General features: G+C 33.5%; 1 long non-coding RNA gene across 1 annotated transcript; it reads left to right on the forward strand.

Annotated features, from left to right (window-relative positions):
* The first annotated feature begins 11419 nt into the window (after positions 1-11419).
* Positions 11420-18854, forward strand: LOC114759394 (uncharacterized). Its single transcript, XR_003741912.1, has 3 exons — positions 11420-11626; positions 16563-16568; positions 18843-18854. It is a non-coding gene; the product is annotated as an uncharacterized LOC114759394 (long non-coding RNA).
* The last annotated feature ends 1856 nt before the right edge of the window (positions 18855-20710 follow it).

Raw genomic sequence — 20710 nt, forward strand, 5'->3', positions numbered from 1 at the left:
GAAAATGAGGAGAGGGGAGGGTATATATAGAAAACAAGATTGAATCTTGGCTCTTGATCTTGTAAATAGGTGGCTTAATCTTGGCTTTCCATTTTGCCTCTCTGTCTTGTGATGACATGTGTCATCTTGATATCATGCTTACATCATGTTAACATCATCAAGCCACATGCTTTTAATCAAACCATGCACATGTCTTGCACCTGACTGTACACATGTCTTGCATCCAACCATACATATATCTTTTATCTAATTGTACACTTGTCTCTTCCATGTCCCTTCATCATTTTGGCATTAAATTAGTAAGAAATTCATGCAAAATTAGCCTCTTGGCATTCCTCAACCTATCTTGCCATTCTATATCCTATCAGGTACTTTTCGAGTCTTAACTTATCTAGGACCACTCGAACATGTTCTGGCACCATTTTCTCACCCCAAATAAGTCCACATAGCATTATATAACATGTCTAAAGAGGAAGTGATACTCTTTCCTTGCTCTTCTATTAAAACAATTAATAATATTTATTTTGAAGTAAACTTAACCAAATTCTTTTTACCAGTCTACGTGTCACACCTTACTTATATAGTACCTTAGCATTCATTTAGAACCATTCCAGACCATGTTGGATGGTCTTACACTTAAAAATTTCAATTTGGACGTTAATTTTTGAAAAATTACTGTTCACTATCCAGTTTTCAGATTACAGGTCCAACTTTGAAAAATCAAAACTAATTTTAGAAAAATTGTATGGAGGTGCTCCAAAATTATACGGAAAGCTATTTCAATACTCTTTAAGGGAAAAAATATTCAACTGAACTCATCCTCATTGAAAACGTATAGTTTATTGGATTAAGATTACTATTCGTTTGGTAAAATCTGGACTTTCCAGATTATGTGCCTTAACTTTGAAAATTTATATCTCTTCGTATACACATCCAAATGAGGTGATTTACCACTCATTTTAAAGATTGGGATGTTCACTATAAGTATACCAAATTTCGTAGCTTAACTCATTCATATGATAGGTCAAACTGAAGCTTGAAACTAACTATTTCATGACCTACGTTTTATCCCTTAACATCTCTTGACTTTAATTCTTTTTATTTCTTTGGCATACCTAACATGGGCTTACTTTTTCCCATTCATGCTCATACATTCCTATACACACCATAAACTTTATAATTAAATACATGGCATTCACAAAATAAGTCATAACATAGGAGAATTATACATTGAATAATAATATCAATCATTAGCTCAATAACTCTCCACTTCTTCTCCTTGCTTCTCATACCATTAGTGCCCACCATTGATTGACCTAAATGGTTGGTTAGGGAGGGGGTGAGATTTGGGAGAATCTCAGTAGCAAACAATACCATATTAATTATACTAAATGGATGCTCATGCACTACACGCAACTTGTTTATTCTCTTGTTAATTAGTGACATACTAGTATGCTCAAAGCTAACTTCTTGATGCATAGCCATGGAGACATAATCTATTCATCATGAATAGAAATTATAGCAGCTAAAACATGTCACAATAACATTCAATAACATGTACACGGCAACACACAAGCATACCACATCAAGTAATGACTATAGGTAAGTTCACTACCTTACACCTCAAGCCTTCCTCTTACTTTTCCTTTGACTCCCTTGACTTTCCAACCATGTGGGCATTCGGTCAACATCACTAGACATCCTCTTGGATGTTCCAAAGGTCCTAAACATAACCATAATGATCACACAATCTATTAGGACCATTAGATTACATAAAGTTCAAGACTAGCTTTCTTTAACCTCAACCCTTTCTCTTAGTCTTAGGGTTTTCTTTCTAACTTTTCTAATATAAATCTCATCATTTTCCATCCTTAAGATCCATTTCTTATCAATTAGGACCACTTTAGATGGCCTTAGATTCAAGAATACCAAATCTGGAAATTTTGGTTCGCGGGTACTGTTCACGCAGAAACTCCAGAATTTTTACTCAACTTTGAAAATTCATAATTAAATCTAGAAAAATCCAAATTGAGTGATTCCAAGTCTCACTAAAATATCCTTAAGTTAAATTTAAAGGAAAAATAGTTTTAGGAACCAATTCTATACCGAACAGTACCGGAATTGTACAGAACTTGAAACTCTTCCAAAAGTTCAACACTGTTTCCAGATTTCAAACCCTAACTTTGAAAAATCACCATAAATCGTACACATATCCAAATGAAGTGTTCTACCCATGGATTTAAAGCTCACAAAGTGTACTTTAAGCATGCCAAATTTCAGAATCAGATATGAACAGTAACTAATTCGAAATAGGTATCAAATCAGCACATAATTCTTCCAATTTTCACATAGATCCACTTGGATCTACCATACTTTGAGGTGTTCTAGCAAGATCTAACAACCAAACTCCCTTCCCCACTCATCAACCATTTCCACCAGCCATCAAAAGGGAGAGAAGACATATTTTTCAACCTTAAAAGAGAAGGAAAACAAGACAAGAACACATCTAAAACCAAAATCTCACCTTGAATCCTTGATTGATGACCAAAGTTGATAGCTTTCCTTGGTTCTCCTTCCAAAACCCTCTCTTTTCCTCTCCTCTTTGCCTTGGACGAAATTCCCATCTGATTTAGGGGAGAGATGAGCTCCTTAGTGCTCTCAAAATATCTTATCTACCACATTTAATGAAAGTCCAAGTGTCAAATGCCTAAGCCTTCTTGAAACCTCTCTCTTAATTAACTTAATTCATAATATAATTACATTCCAAAGTCAAGATCCTCTCCATTGGTAGCTTGACACTTGGAAAGCTTTAATTACCATCCATTAAAGGCTTGACAAGTGGCGACTTATGGCCCAAGTAAAGTGCAAGACTCTGATTAACACTTTATCGGTGCACTTTTACTCCGGGTTTAACTTCTTTTCTATAATTACAGTGCTCTGGCCTCTGTAATTATTTTCTATCATATCCATAAATTCCCTTTAATTCTAGAGAGTATCTATGAATTTTCTTAGGCCATAACACTTCCTTTAAGCCTTGTATAAAAATCATTTACTAAAATACCTTTTTATCGGTATAATCTGCTCTTTAATTTATTAAAGCCATTCCACTAGCCATTTGGTTGCGGGACTAATTTTATAAATTAGTATAACCTTTCAACCAATTAATCCTCATTTTTACGTACATTTTTTAGGCCTCTTGCTATTTTAAATAATTACCTCAAACAGTGTACTTTTTACTCGTCATAACCTCATAAATTTCATTGAAGCTATCTCAGGGGTATTTTCATCTTTTCTCTTCATAGAAGAGTCTTATAATATTATTTTCCATTTTCTGGGATTTTCTTGGAATTTTCTGTATACTCTTCCATTTTTGCCCTTGCTGGTCATAACTTTTTGAATTTACGCTTTTACCCCTGCTTAAGCCTAACCTCATAGAACCATCTCTTTAAGGTTTCTAACTTACCCCTTGGCCTGTATCTAGCCTCTTTTCTCTTTATGGGCTTTCGAGACTTTACTGGAGCCTCTAACCTTAATTATACTCAAGCCCCTGAAAACTTTTACTTTGCAGTTTAGTCCCTGAAACTACTTTAACTTCCTTTCTCATCTTTGAGACTTCTGCTCACAGGGGTCTGGTAACCTATTTAATTTAGGCTATTTTTGGAACTTCTAGGCCCAAAAGTCTGGATGTTACACTCTGACTCTAAGAAATTGTCTCTAAGTATCAATACTGTACATTCATCACAGGGAATTTATCTAATTTTTCTTAAGTCAAAAGAGAATCTCTAGATAGTTTACTTTGACTTTCCTCAAATAGTGTATAAATAGGCTTTAAATTCTATTAAAGCCAACCTCTTTATTTTCTAGGGACAGAATTATTTTTAAAACTTGTGATAAGTCCTCAAGTATTTTTTTTTTCTATTTTTGTCCAATTATTTGAGGCCTCCCCCTATTTTGAATAATTCAATTTTTACTAATATTCAAAATTAGCCAAAACCATAAGAATTCCACAAATTCCTTTTAGGGGTATTTTCATCATTTTCAGCCTCATACGGCCCTTTAGATCTCGTTTCTATTTTTCTAGAATTTTTCTTAGGTATTCAAACCTACTTTCCATCACTGCCCTTTTTGACCAAAAACTTTGCAAAATTTGTATTTTAAGTCCTTGCTTGGGTTTAGCCTCATGAATCCTCCAACTAAGGTTCCTAGCACAACTTTTGGCCCTTAATTACCTCAACTCCTTATACTAACCCCCAGACTTCACATATAGGCCTTAGCATATATTGTCTCATTTTCTGAGAATTTTCTGAAATTTTCAGGCATAATTTTCATTTTTACCCTTACAGCTCGAAACTTTACAAAATTATGATTTTGCCCCTGTTTCGGCTTAACTCCATAATTCACCTTGTTGAGGCCTCTAACATGACTTTCGGCCTATATTCATCTCCATTTCTTATTCCTGGGTCTCAAGACCTCACTAAAGCCTCTATCTTCCTTTTCTCTTAGTCTCGGAGAACTTTCTCTTTGCGATTTAGTCCCTAGCACTACAAAAAAAATGTACTTTCTAGCGATTAAATTATGACGTTTTTAGCGGTTTTAACCACAACAAACAATATTTGTAGCGTTTAGACAAACCGCTAGAAAATCAAGTGTAAGAAATAGTTTTCTAGCGGTTCACATAACCACTAGAAAAAAGAAGGAGGCATCGGTTAATGTGATGAACTTTGTAGCTGTTAAAAACTACTAGAAAATGTAAAAATATTTCTAGCTGTCACATAAACCGCTAGAAACTTTTGGACAAAATTACATTTTTTCCTGGAAATGAAATTTTCATATTAGCACTAAAAATTTCTAGCGATTTGTAACCGCTAGAAATGTTTGTATGAAATAACATTTTGTCGGGAATCGAAATTTTCAAATTAGCGCCAAAAATTTCTAGCAGTTATAAACCGCTATAAATTTGGCACAAGGTGGAACAAAATTTTAATTTTGCTAAATTTTTTCCTCTTTTTTTTAAATTTCTAGCGGTTCAAAAAATATAATTTTGGTTCATTCTAGACCCAAAAAATAAAATTCAAATATTTGATTATTAAAAAATATAATTTTATAAATTAAAAAACCATTAAATCGATTATATTAGAGAATTTTTGTTGATATGTATATTTACCAATGTATTACATGTTATATATTTAAATTTTGTGATCAATAATAAGTAATTAAATTATGATTGTGTCAAATGAATTGAATTGAATTGAATTTAATAAGATAATTAAATTGGAGATGGGATAGTTTATAATATTGAACCTTAACTCTTATGTAAAAAAGTGATTGAATTAGTTAAGGAGGATATGATAAATGTGAGAAAAAAAATCTGAAAGAAAAAAATAAATAAATGTGTCAGTAAACTATAAAGGAAGATAAATAAAGAAAATTAAAATATATAAAATGAGTCTCATCTTACTATATAAAGAGGGAAAAAATACCATATGAGAGAGCAAGAAGAAAAGAGAGAATTATAAAGAAGAAGAGGAGAGGAAGGAAAAGGAGATGGGATAAATGAATGAGGAGGTGATATAGTATTTATAGATATCAACGAGATGTTTCTAACAATTTCTTACAATTTGTAGCGGTTTTATGCATTTTGTAGCGGTTTGTCATTTCTAGCAGTTTTATAATCGCTACAAATTGCATTTTTTTTAATTTTTAAAAAAGTGAACCAATTTTACTCTATACATATTTATTTATGAAAAAACAAATTATATAAATGATAAAAATTATTAAAATTGCTATTATTGATCATCACCTTGCTTGAAGGGAGATATCAAAAAAATTATTGTTAGAATCATAATATATTTAGAAAAAATCATTAATTAAATTAGTAGTAAATTATTTAAATAATTTAAGAAAAGACATATACCTGATAATGGCCAAATTATCGTCTCCTTGAGGAAAGAAATTTTCAAAATTCGTGGATTGGAAGGATTCGCTATCGTAAATGATACCACCATCACCCATATCATTAATATCTTGTGGCTTGAAATAAACGACTATATCCCAATCTTTATGTTTCTCATGCTCAACATACTAAATCTAGTGTGCCTCAGATTCCCTGGTATGAATGAGTCTAGAGAAATTAACAGAGATGATGTCCAAGTGGTCAGTAGTGTGTCACATCCAATAATATGACAAATAGGAATAAGGATATTCCTAAATATTCAAGGGTCAAAAAAGATAAGGAGAAATAGAGGATTTATAGTGGAAAATAATTATTATGATTTTCTAAGTCAATTATGAAAAGTTTGACTAATTAGGGAAAATGGGACAAGAATAATTATGGAAAAATGTTTCTAAGTCTCAGAAAATTAAGAAAAAATAAGGACAATGTTGCTTGAGAATTATATGAGGTTTTATAATTAGTTTAATGACCAAATTACCCTTGAAAAAGTTTCAAAGGAATTTAAGGGTGATTTAAGCTAGTTTAAGGCCTTTTATTTGGAAAATTCCAAATAAGTATTTGGAAGGAGAATAAAATCCCAAAAAAATTCTTATGATGTCCCAAGAAATTATGGAATTAAAAAGGAGACCCTTAAATATCCAAGATTTTTCCTAATTATTCAGAAAAGCGGAAAAATCACTAAAGAGGAGAAAATTAGTTTTCCTTTTTATTTAATTATTGAGAAATTGATTTTGAGACAAAGAGGGCATCTTGGGAAGAGAAAAATGAGGAGAATAATTTATGGATCTGACAAAAAATAATTACAGAGGTTAGAGTACTGTAATTATAGAAAAAAAAAAACTTGGAGTAAAAGTACACTGATAAAATGAAGACTAGAGTCTTGTACTTTATTTGGCCCACAAGTTGCCACTTGTCAAGCCCCTATTAGAGAGTAATTAAACTTTTCAAATGTCAAGCCTCAAGTGGAGGAGATTTTGACTTTTGAAAATTAATTACAATTGGAATTAAATGATTAAGAGGGAAATTTCAAGAAAGAGTAGACTTTTGACATTTGACATCTCATTAATGTTGGTAGGAGAGATATTTTGTACACATTAAATAAGCAATCCTCCCCCTATTTTCAGATTATATTTCAGCCAAGTGAGAAAGGTGAGGGAAAAGAGAGAGCTTGAAAGAGAAATCAAGAGAAAAGGAGCAACTTTGGTCATCTAAGTGAGATTTAAGTTTAGTTGTTGGTTTCAAGTTGTTCCTTGTCTTGTTTTCATGCTTTGTATGGTTGAAATTTCTGATTTTTTCTCTTTATTTGGAGCTTGCCAAAATTGTTATTGTGTAGGGGAGGAAGTTTTATTGTTCAAACTAGCTAGAACAATTAAAAGCATGGTTATTCCAAGTGATTTCAAGCAGTTATGTATTGTTTGTGAAGAGATTCCTTTGAGATGTTGCAAGAGGGACTGTTCGGCCAACACAATAACTATATCCTAGGATGATTTTTCAAATTTTTGATGCTTCCATGATGTTCAAAATGAAAAATGATGTAGGATAAACCTAAAGAACAAATGTTGGAAGCTATAGAATCAAAGTTGTAATTTTTGGATAATAAACTCTTTTGGTTCGATCAAGCTGAAACTGGAAGAAGGAATTTTCTTTTGTTAAATCCAAGTAGATATTTGGAATCTACATAAAAAATCATGTAGGAATGAGTCAAGAGAGAATTTTTAGGGTCAAGGAAACAAACTCTAAAAATTCAAAGAACACAGATAGAGGCTTTAAGGGGTTAAGAGTTACTTGAACTATGTTGTGAACTTTTTATGTGAAATGGTTGGTAACTTTGTTGCCCTTTTTGTGATTTATCATGATTAGGGTTTTTTAATTGTGGAGAAGAGGAAGAAGGTTAAAGAATCAAAGAGCATTGGATTAAGGTAATAAGACTTAATTAACTTTAATGTTGAGTGTTGGATTGATTGCTATGTAATTTCATGTGTTATTATGTGGTTGAGCTAAATAATGATGATAATGATGATTGTGTAGCTATAATCTTTGCCTTAAGTGCCTTGGCTATTGCATGTTAGAATGCTACATGTATGAGGTAAAGTAGTTCCCTATTAATAGCAAAAGGTTGGAATACTTGTAATTGATGCATGTTGATGTTTTAGCTTATTGATCTTGCTACTGAGATTTTATTAAAATCTCATCCCCCATATGTAACCAACATTTTAGGGACTAAATAATAAAAAAGGAGGCTACAAATCCAAGGATAAATATGGCGATGAATCATGAGGAAACAATTATATTTGGTTATGTATAAGTATGTATGGTTGGTGCTAGAATCCCTAAGCAGGAAGCCAATTTGGAGCCACGTTTTTATTAAGTTCCCTAATGAATTTCTTTGCGAAATTTGGTATGCTTAAAGTTCATGTCATGAGCTTCAAATCAATGGGAAGGATGTTAAAAATGGCCAACTATATGATTTTTAATGATTTTTCAAAATTAAAGTCTAGAATCTAGAAAAAGAGTTTTTACTAAAAGGACAGAGGTGATTTTCACAAAAACTTGACACTTTTCCAAACAAAATTGGTTCACAAGATTATTTTTTCTTAAAAGAGCATTCAAAGATCTTTCTATAGAATTTTGATCCACTCTATTTCAATGTTTCTTGATTAAGTTATGATTTTTTGAAGTTGGACCAAAAAACTGGATTTTTACCACATGAAGAGTAAAAATCCGAAAATCAGCATTTTTTTGGATATTTTTGAGCCCAAGACCTCAAAAGTGGTCTAAAATACCTCAGAGTGAATTCTAAACTGTACTAGAAGTAAGGTGTAACATAGTGAGTCCCCGTGAAGTTGTCGTATTTGCCCAAGAGCACTTGAATAGAGTTACGGTGAAAAGTTGGTAACTTAACTCAACGATGTCAATTAGCTTTCCATAGTAAGTGACGCCTCCAAAGTGCATATTGTCGTCACTGCTGCTAGCATAACATCTCATCCTGAATGTCCTGCAAATTCCAAAGTTTTGTGTGAGTAATCCCTGATCACGTCCAACCATACAGAACTTGAACCCGTTGACATTATATGCGGTAAACCTTCATTCATGGTCTAACCGACTAAGGGAAAGAGATTTCAATTAATCTGTGTATGGGGTGTTGTCATTATGTATTCAACGTGTAAACCAATTGGGAAACTCTCTATGGAATTTTTTTATCAATGTTAGTGGAACGCGCACACCCTCATAACTGCCGCCTGAGGTAATTTCTAAACTCACTACAATAAAGTATAATTTGTTAGAAGAGTCAGTAAGAAACAAATATAAAGTGTCAAAGTTAGTGAACTTATATAATGTTTACTGCATGAAGGGTTCAACTTTGCTGCAATTTATCAAAAGATAATCTAGTATCTCTCTAAGGGGACATCTATCGATATTGAACTAGGCCAGCAACCTTTGCTTCTCGAACAAGGTGGACAGTCAAGTGAACCATGACAATGAAGAATAATAGAGGAAATATCATCTCCAAGTGACAAAATGTAAGAATTATTTTATTTTGCAATTGATTGAACTCTACCGATATCAAGACCTTCGCACACAACTTCTTGAATAATGAACACAATTCCATCAAAACCACTGATACATAAGAAGGAAGTGTGTTTCTCAAAGCCAATGAAAGTAACTATTGCATAAGAACATGGGAGTCATGACTTTTAACCTAATAAATTTTTAAGCATGCAAATTGATACACCTTGAGATGTTGCTAGAATATCCATCAGACACTTTTATGTTCTTCAGCATCGAAAAGAAGATATCATTGTTCTGCTTCATAAAGGTGAATTTAGCTAGTTGAAACTTGTTATTTTCATTAGGCCAAGCCTCTTCACAAATTTCCCAGGCTCGTAAATCTTTCTTAGCTGTGAGATGGTCTTTGGACTTTCTAGCTTCGTTGAGCAACATATATAGCACATTATCGCGCACATTTTTTTCAACGTGCATAACATCCAAACTATGTCATAGCAAATTAGATTCCCAATAAGGAAGAATGAAAAATATGCTTCTCTTCTGCCATTGCATAGGTTGCACATCAGATGTCCCACGAGACCATCATCCCAGTTGTTCGAGATCTACATTCTTGCCAAACTCAACATCAACATCTTGTAACTGCTGCAAAATATCCACACCAAACAATATAACAAGAGGATCTCTCTTTTCTTGTTTTTTATTAAAGCGAATCCGTTGCAATCTAAATCTATACTTGGAATCGAGGAACCGTCAATATCCTATGAAGCACCACTTGCGATTGTGTGGAAGGCGACATGATATGATGTCAAAATTGCACTTAGGACAAGCCAACCTAGTATGTACGTTCCAGCTGGACAAAGTTCCCAAACCAAGGAAATCACTTATTGTCCATATCAAGGCTGTTTGGAGATTGAATAGTTACTTGTCATATAAGTCATATGTCTCAACACTATTCATCCACAGGTCGATCAATTCATGTATCAACAGTTGCAGGTACCTGTCTATATCATTTCCTGGTGCCTTCTTGCCAGGAATGATAATGGAAAGAAAAAATGAGCTTTATTTTATGCACATCCAAGGTGGGAGATTGTATGGAATTAACACCACCAGCCATATACTATAGCTTGTGCTCATATTTATGAGGGGATTAAAACCATCGATTGCCAACACAAGACATACATTTCTAGGATCACTGGCGAAGTCTGGAAATTTCACATCAAACGTTTTTCATGCCTCCGAATCTCGTGGGTGTCTTAACCTGCCTTTTGGATTTTTCTCAATCGTATGCCACCTTATGTGCTCAGCTATTTTGATGACATATACATTCTTTGCAACCGCGATTTCAAAGGAAAGTATCTAACAAAATAATGTATTAAGAATTTCAAATATCAAATATTTAGAGATAGAACAAGTAACACATTATAATGAATTATATTGAGAATTTCAAATATCAAATATTTAGAGACAGAACAAATAACACATTATAATGAATTGTACTTGAGAATTTTGGTTGGTTTCTTCTTCTGCTTTTTCCCCTTCCGTACAGACTTATAGCGAGATATGTTACATCTCGTAAAAATCTTCTTGCTTGCATCATCTCCCTAGTATAATATACAATCATTTAGGCATGCATCTATCTTCTTGTAATTCAAGCCAAGCTTGTTAATAATCTTCTTTGCCTTATAAAAAGATGGAGGGAATTCAACTTGAGGAAAAGCATCTCCCAGCAATTCCAATAGCATGGACATTGCCTTGTCACTCATACCACACAAGCATTTGATATGATAAAGCTTCACCAAGAATAACAACTTAGAATACTTTGTGCACCCAGAATAAAGAGGCTTATCAGCCTCTTTCATAAGGTTGAAAAATTCCCAGGCAGTTTCGTTTCTAAGAAACTCTGGTTGAGGCCCCTCTACTTCATCTTCATTGGGATCCTTACTTTTTTTTTTTGGTATAAACCATTCGGTATCCAACCGCGCCTTTTCTGGGCCCCAGCCTCTTTGGGCCAGTTGTACCCGAGCGATCGACTAGTCCGGATTCGGGCCGGGCGACAAGTAAAGCCCTCCCCGGTACCCTTTTTAACAAGTGAGGATTCGAACCCCCACCCTCAAAAAGCAGAGACTCGCCTCACTTGTGGCCTAGCCAGTCACCACTAGGTCAGGAGTATTCGGGTTGGGATCCTTACTTTCATCAACGTCAAAAGCATCACACACAGCATCGTTCACAGTATCAGATTCTTCCGCTCGAACCCCCATCTGTGAAACTACTGGAACTGACTTAGCAATCACATCTGGTCGTTCCTTATATAGTTGCCAAAATACATACTCTCACAAGAAGGGCTTAAATATCAAATGCTCTCTAACAATATCTCTTAAATGCCACTTCTTGAAATTACATTTAGGACATAGACACTGAATCTTACCATTTACGGCGGCATTGGTGAAAGCAAAATCCAAGAAATGGTTTAGACCAGCCAAGTAAACTGGTTCTTCTACTAGGGTGACTAGCTCAAACTCCGCATCCACTTGCATGCAGCCACGTGTTAGGCCTACTTGAGAAAATAAAAAATTTCTAGCTGTTAGAGTGAAAATCGCTAGAAAATTCATTTAAATTTCTAGTGGTTATGTAACCGCTAGAGAATGCAACGACAATTTGCATTCTCTAGCAGTTCCAGCAACAAAATCGCTAGAAATTAAATACTGGAAATATGGCGCCAACTTCATGCTAAATGGCTGCAGCAGTTATAGCCGTCACTTTCTAGTGATTGGTATAAAACCGCTAGAAAATTGTGGGTCCCACTTACTTTCTGGTCAAAGCGCTTTGGATTTCTAGTGGTTTGTGTTATAACCGTTAGGAATGTCTACTTTTGTAGCGATTTTTTTTAACTGGTAGAAATGGACTGCTGCTAATTTACTATTTTTATGTAGTGTAGGAATCCTTCTGTCCTTTCAGGAAACCTCTGGGACCTCTACCAAGAAAGGTCTCATAGTCTATCTATTTCAGGCTAATCTTGATACTTCTAGATGTAAAAGTTAGGATGTAATAGATCCCACTTGTAATGTTAGGTCGTTAGTGTCTTCCCTTTTAATTCAAAAAGAAAAGTAACATGAGCATGATGGCTACTAACCATTTAATAATATAAAATTATAATATTAGTAAATATCAAATTAAATATAAAAGGCATACAAGAATAAGATAGAATAAAATATAAATTTTAAATTAATAAAATGTAAGTTCTTGTACGTCATATAACAAACATGAATTCCATTGCAAGGCCATGTTCCCTCTCAACAATTTGGAGTTATAAGGAATTAACATAGCTACTAGCTAATTACTTCATGTAATGAACAATGATCCCATCAACTAACATTATATATTGTTTTCAAAAAGTCAAATTACCATAATTTTTCTTTATAAACAAACCATATAATGATTGATAAAGCTTAATTTTTATATATTTTATCCCACATCAAGCTAGGAATTAAATGATATTTTGGGCTTAAATGGATTTCTCATGCATTATTAGATTAATTGATTAATTTTAGAATTTTTTTTATAAAAATTGGGATTTTGGATTGAAAATATGATATTTTGTACTTTCTATTTTAATTTCCCATTTCTTTGAAAACAATTTTCATATTTTTGGGAAGTTAATTTTTAGAAAGTTTTGTAATTTCTTGTCTTATTTTTGATATGTGGATATACTTTACATTAATAAATGCACATAAATTCTTGTAGGTCAAGGAAGAGCAAAAGAGAAAATTCAATATTGCAAAATTATTTCTTGAAATTCAAGCATAATCCAATGACCAAATTCAAGTGGATCAATTAATTGTTAATGGGCTTAAGTTTTGCATCCGAAAAATTCCCTCTTCTCCTATTAAATAACCCTAGTTGCCACACAATGATAAGAGGCTCATGTCATACTTTCCTCATCACATGTCACACATCCCTTCTTGGATTTAACAATTATTTTCTCTCACATTTGTAATATCTTACTTTTATACCCAGTAGTGCATCAAGCAAAAGCATTTGGAACCATATTTGTTGGCCACAAGATTAGAAAATCAAGTTTTCAAGAATTTTGTTCTCGGGTTACTACTCATATCAATCCTTAAAATTTTGGCCAACTTTGCAAAATCATAATTAATTGTAGAAAAATCAAAATGGAGTAGTTTCAAGTTTTATTTGAAGCTCTATTAATTGTCTACATAGGAAAAATACTCATTTTAAGTCAAAGAGGTACTGTTTATTTTGTCATTTTCTAATTTTTTAGAATTTATGTCTAACTTTGCAAAGGCATAACTTTTTAACAAATTATCATTCATTTTAAAGCTTAAAATGAGCTCTAATAGTTTGCTAAATTTTGTGATCACACTCTACTATTTGTCCAGATTCACGTGATGTACAATTTAGACCCTTATTTGGTCATTTATCCCTTGTCATGCCATTTCTTATGAATTCTTACCTTTCTCAGATCACATAATCATAATCAAACATAATGGCATATAAACACCACTTAGCTATGTTTTGCACCGCTACATAGCTATTAGATCATTCATACATAACCTTTGTAAATTATACAAAATAGATCTCAAGAGCATAATTCATTATCAAGGGGGTCCAAACGCCAACTCCATTTACTCCCTTTGCTTCTTAATAAATCAACCCCTAGATGGTATGATTTAAACATGGAAGGGGTGAGATTTTGGGGTAAATCTCAGTAGTAATAAACCACAACAAAATGTTAACAATACAATGCATGTCATGCTCTATATTAATGTACATCTCGTGCATCATTATATTCACTATGCACATCTATTATTTCACCTTTATGCCATATGACAAGAGAGCATGCTATTATACCATTCCATTTCACAACTCAACCATACATATCACCAAGACATCAAATGCAAAGAGTTTCACATATCACAACACATCTAGTTCAACCACCTCATGGCATAATACAAATAGCAAATAACACACAAGGCAAGTTAACATTAACTTATAGGTTTTTGCTACTTCTTTCAAGCTTTAACTCTTGCCTCCCTCTCTTGCTCTTGGAGCTCTCTTTTTACCAATGCCTAATGCCTACCAAGCATTCAAGAAGGCATTCTCAATCACAATCCAAATCAACATATTAATACTTAATCCTCTTTAACTTCACATTAACTTTTGACTTTTGAGCGTAGTTTCCTATCTTTCTAAATTTAATACCATGTGCTATTCTCCCATAATTTTGCATGTAGAATTCATTTCCAAACTCAAATTAAATAAAATCCAAGTCTTTCATCTTCAACTTAACCTAGCCGAACACTAGGGTTTTAGGGCAAAAATTTTATTTTCAATTTTAATGCTTTCAAACTTACTTTCTCACATTTATCTCACACAATTTTTAATTCTAAACTCATTGGAAGCATCAAAATCATCAAAATTCAACCCTATCAAGAACCCTAGGTCTAGTTGAAAATTACACAAGTTAGAAAAAATTGGATTTCTTGCAAACTCATCACAAAGCCACTTGATTCTTATTCCTTTTAAGCCTTTAAACATTATTCTAATACAATTTCATCTTGTTTTCACTCAATCAATTTTGTGCAGCACCATACCCAAAGGTTTCAAGCTTCCAAAATCCAACAAAGCCTATAACCAAGCTCAACAACAATGAGGGTAATAGAAACTATATCAAAAACCATGAACATACCTTCTCTTGGAGCTTGATCTCGCTTGGTTTTCTTTGTTCTTTCTCTTCTCCTTCTTCCTCTCCAAGTTTCAGTCTCTCCCCCTTTTTTTCTCTTAGCTTGGTTGAAATGTTAAGAAAATGGGAAGGGAGGGGTATTTATAGAAATTTTGCTCAAGTCCTAACCCTTGTTCTTGTGTGTGTGGGGCTTGATCTTGGCCATTCATTTTGGCTCTTTTTCTTGTGATGACATGTGTCCTCATGACATCATACTCATATCATCTTGCTTATATCATGTTTGCATCGTCATTCTATGTGTCTCTTGCATATTTAACAAGTGCTTTAAATAAACAATTGTAATATTGTAATTTAATCTTTTTCAATTATACCCTTGCATAAATATTAAAATTCCAACCTTACTCCTACTTAATATTGGTGTTGAAAACATCCTAAAAATTGGAAGGGAATTGTCTAAAAATATTTCTTAAGTCATCTCCTAAATTACCCCAAAAAATTATACCAATCGGGTAACTCATTGGATTTGGACAATTCTGACCAGTGAAAATTGTACACACATGGCACCACCTTAGAAGCATATAGAGAAAATTTTGGGCTTTTAGGGATGAGACTAATTTTATAATTTTTTTTCTAGTTTTTTAACTCATGAATCCCTATTTATACTTACCTTTCTGAGGCCTCTTTATGACTCAAATAATTAAATCTGACTGTATACCTCAAAATGAGTAAAAATCTTTAAAATTCATTTAAAGTCAATCCAAGGGTATTTTCGTAATTTTTTTATGTACAAGACTTAACATGCTATTTCTCAATTTTTGGGATTTTTTTACATGTTTGGGCATAATTTCTATTTTTACTCTTTTTGACCCAAAACTTTACAAAATTATGTTTTTGCCCTAAATTACATGTTTGGGCATAAATTATTTTTTTACAAGACCTAAAATGTCACATCCTAAATTTTTGACCTAGAAGTGCCGAAATTAGCCTGAAATAGGTAGACTACCATATCCCTTTAGCAGAGGTCCTAGAGGTTCCCTAGAGGGATAGAGGGATTCTCAGGGATTAAATCACAAAGGAAAAATTTTTTGGGATTGAGAAAAGAAGTTAGAGACTCAGAAGTAGTCTTGAGGCCCAGGAATAAGAAACAGAGATAAATGTAGGCCAAAGGTTATGTTGGAGGCCTCAGTGGGGTGAATTTTAAGGTTAAGCCAAACCAGCGGCAAAATGGTAATTTTGCAAAGTTTTAGGCTAGTAAGGGCAAAAATGGAAATTATGCCAAAAAATCCCTAAAAAATCCCAAAAAATAGGAAATGGTAGGTTAAGACCTGAACACTTCATAAAAATAGGAACAAGGTTAAGAGGCCTATATGCGGCAAAAAATGACAAAAATGCCCTTGGAAGGAATTTGTGAAATTCCCAAGGTTTTGACAATTTTTCAATATTATTGAAAATAAATTATTTAAAGTACAAGGAGGCCTCATATAATTGGAAGAAAATGGCAGAAGATACTTGAGGAATTATCACAGGTTTTAAAAATAATTCTGTCCCCAGAAAGTGAAGAGGTTGGGTTTAATGGAATTTAAAGCCTATTTACATATTATCCGAGAAAAATCAAAGTCAAATGTCTAGAGGTTGACTTTTGACTTAAGAAAAATTAGAAGAATTCTGTATAATGAATAAATAATATTGGTACCTAGAGACAGATTCTTGGAGTCGTAGATCGGTAGAAAGAATTCGGTTAAATTCACTCCGAAATAGATATTATTAATTATTTAATTATTTCAATGGAAGAACAAGAGAAGAGCATCAGTCTCTCTTTGGGCATGTTACATAATGTCATGTGGATTTATTTGAGGATAGAAAATGGTGCCATAACATGTCCCAGTGGTCCCAAGAAAGTCAGGACTCGAAAAAATACCATATACGGTGCAAAATGACAAGATAGGTAGGGGAATGCCTAAGGGTGGTATTTTGCAAGAATTTTTATATTAATTTCCTCCTTATTTTAATGCCTTAATGATGAAGGAAAATGAAAGAGACAAGTATATGGTCAGATGGGGAAAAATGGATGACAAGTGTACAGTTAGATGCAAGACATATGTACGGCCGGACACAAGACATGTGTATGGTTGGATTGGAAACATGTGGCTTGATACATGATGTTATGGAACACTTATCATCATAAGATTAAAAGAAAAATGGATGGCCCAGATCAAGTTACATATTTTTAAGATCAATGGCCCGAATTCAGTCTTGTTTTCTATAAATACCCCCTCCCCACCCCTCATTTCATCCAAGCTCATGGAAACATTGGGAAAGCTCTAGCAAAATGGTTTCTAGAGAGAGAAAGAAGAGGGAGAAAGAAAGGCCAAGTGGTCATATGTAAGACCAAGCTCTAAAACAAGGTATGTTCATGGTTTTTGATGTAGTTTTCACTACCCTTGTTCTTGAGCTTGGTTATGGATTTTAATGATTTTTGGGAGCTTGAAACTCTAAAGGGCATGCTGCATGAAATTCTTAAGAATAGGGAAAGATGAAATTGATATTAGAATAATGTTCAAAGCCTTGAAAGGAACGCAAATCAAGTGGTTTTATACTAAAATTGGTTAAATTTCAGGACTATGTAACTTGCGTAATATTTCAGCTAGGGTTGGTTCTTGGGGCTAGGATTGGATTTTGATTATTTTAATGCTTTTAGTGTGTTTAAAATGAAAAATTGTGTGGGGTAGAGGTGAAAAAATAAGTTTGGAAGCATTAGAATTGAAAGTAGAATGTTGAGCCCTAAGACCCTATGTCCGACGAGATCAAGTTGAGTAGGGAGGAGTTTAATTTTGATTATTTTGAACTTGAAAATAGATTCTAAATACAAAATTATGTGGGAATAGCATGTGGAATTAATTTTAGAAAGGTTGGAAATTAAGCTCAAAAGTTAGAAGTTAATATAACTCAAAGAAAACAAAGTATTAATGTTGTTGATTACCATGACTCTAACGAATGAATAGAAGTGACGTGTTGATGCATTTAGGGTCATGAGGCATTGAGGAAGATGAATGGCAAAGGTTAAGTAAGCAACCTTAGTGGTTGGTAGCAAAATGGAGCAAGAGGAAGTAAAGAGAAAGTTTAAAGACACAAAGTAGCAAACTTGACCTTACTCTTATGTGCTTGGTATTTACTTGTGTGCATGACATGTTTATATGCTATATGATTTTATGAAATCATGTGTTGTGATTGTGAATGTGTTTGGAATATGCCATAGGCCGATGTGTTTTATGATAAATGCATGATGATTTCCAAACATGTCATTATGTTATAAAGATGTTAAGTTGCAAGCATGTTATAAATGTCAAGCTTTCCATTTATGTTTGGGGTGGTTATTGTTTGCTACTGAGATTCTCCTGCATCTCAACCTCCTTTAACCAACCATAATAAGTGATATGATTAAGTGAAGGATACATGAAGTGGAAGCAAGGAAAGAAGAAAAGATTTAGGAAAATTTGTTGTATTACGTTGTACACTGAATATACCAATGTATATTGTAAATGTGCCATTAATGGTATGTGATGATAAATAATGATGTTAGCTTGTGTAATTAGCTATGATAATATATGGGAATGGTTAGTGTATGAATGGAATGGTATTATGTATGGGAAGTCTTAATTATGAACTATTAGTGTAAGTTAGGGGAAAAGCTATCCCAAATTGAGCAATAAAATAAGTATGGAAAATGACTAACTCTACTCATGAAACTTGGTATGATTAAAGTACACATCCTGACCTTTAAAACAAGTGGTAGATCACTTAAGACAGATATATGTGCTAAGAGTTATGCCCTCCCAAAGTTGGACCTGTAATCTGGAACTTAAACAATGAATAGTAACCTGGGTAATTATGTTGAAATTTTTAATCTATGGGCTTGTTTCATGAATTGCTTGAATCGTAATGCTTCCAAACGCATACTCTGAGGGGTTAAAGGAAGGACATTTTACAAAAAACTTTCACTTTGTGATTTAGTCTGTAGGAATCCTTCTGTCCCTTTGGGAAATCTTTAGGACTCTTGCTAGAAGAAATCTAATAGCTTTTCTGTCTTAGACTATTTTCTATACTTTAGAGCCCAAAATTTTGGGATGTTACAACATTAATCTCTCCCCCGGTCAAGGATTCAATTCCTATCAACATGTAACCATCACCTTCCATCAATTCACAGCCATGGCTTCTAACAACTTTGGAGTAGGAAGTGTCACACCTTACTTATATAATACCTTAGCATTCATTTAGAACCATTCCAGACCACTTTGGATGGTCTTAAGCTTAAAAATTTCAATTTGGACATTAATTTTCGGAAAATTACTGTTCACTGTCCAGTTTTCAGATTACAGGTCCAACTTTGAAAATCATAACTAATTCTAGAAAAATCGTATGGAGGTGTTCCAAAATTCTACAGAAAGCTATTTCAATGCTCTTTAAGGGAAAAATATTCAACTGAACTCATCCTCACTGAAAACATACAGTTTATTGGATTAAAATTTCTATTCATTTGCTAAAATCTGGACTTTCCAGATTCTGCACCTTAACTTCGAAAATTCATATCTCATTGTATACACATCCAAATGATGTGATTTACCACTCATTTTAAAGCTTGGGATATGCATTATAAGTGTACCAAATTCCGTAGCTTAACTCATTCATGTGATAGGTCGAACTGAAGCTTGAAATTAATTGCTTCAGGACCTACGTTTTATCCCTTAATATCTCTTTACTTTAATTCTTTTTATTTCTTTGGCATACCTAACATGGGCTTACTTTTTCCCATTCATGCTCATATACTTTCATTCATGCCATAAACATCCTAAGCACATACATTGAATTGATGGTATTCATAACATAAGTCATAACATAGGAGAATTATACATTGAACAATAATATCAATCATTAGCATCAATAACTCTCCACTTCTTCTCCTTGCTTCTCATGCCACTAGTGCCCACCATTGATTGACCTAAATGGTTGGTTAGGGAGGGGGTGAGATTCGAGGGAATCTCAGTAGCAAACAATACCATATTAATCATGCTAAATGGATGCTCATGCACTACACGCAACTTGTTTATTCTCTTGTTAATTAGTGACATATTAGCATGCTCAAAGCTAACTTCTTGATGCATGGCCATGGAGACATAATCTACTCATCATGAATAGCAATTACAGTAGCTAAAACATGTCACAATAACATTCAATAACATGTACACGGCAACACACAAGCATACCACATCAAGCAATGACAATAGGTAAGTTCACTACTTTGCACCTCAAGCCTTCCTCTTACTTTTCCTTTGACTCCCTTGACTTTCCAACCATGTTAGCTTTCGGTCAACATCATCAAACATCCTCTTGGATCTTCCAAAGGTCCTAAACATAGTCATAATGATCATACAATCTATTAGGACCACTAGATTACATAAAGTTCAAAGCTAGCTCTCTTGAACCTCAACCCTTTCTCTTAGTCTTAGGGTTTTCTTTCTAGCTTTTCTAACATAAATCTCATCATTTTCCAT

The sequence above is a fragment of the Neltuma alba genome, unplaced genomic scaffold, assembly GCF_004799145.2.
Source record: "Neltuma alba isolate B1F8T4 unplaced genomic scaffold, ASM479914v2 tig00010840_pilon, whole genome shotgun sequence".
Lineage (NCBI taxonomy): Eukaryota > Viridiplantae > Streptophyta > Magnoliopsida > Fabales > Fabaceae > Neltuma > Neltuma alba.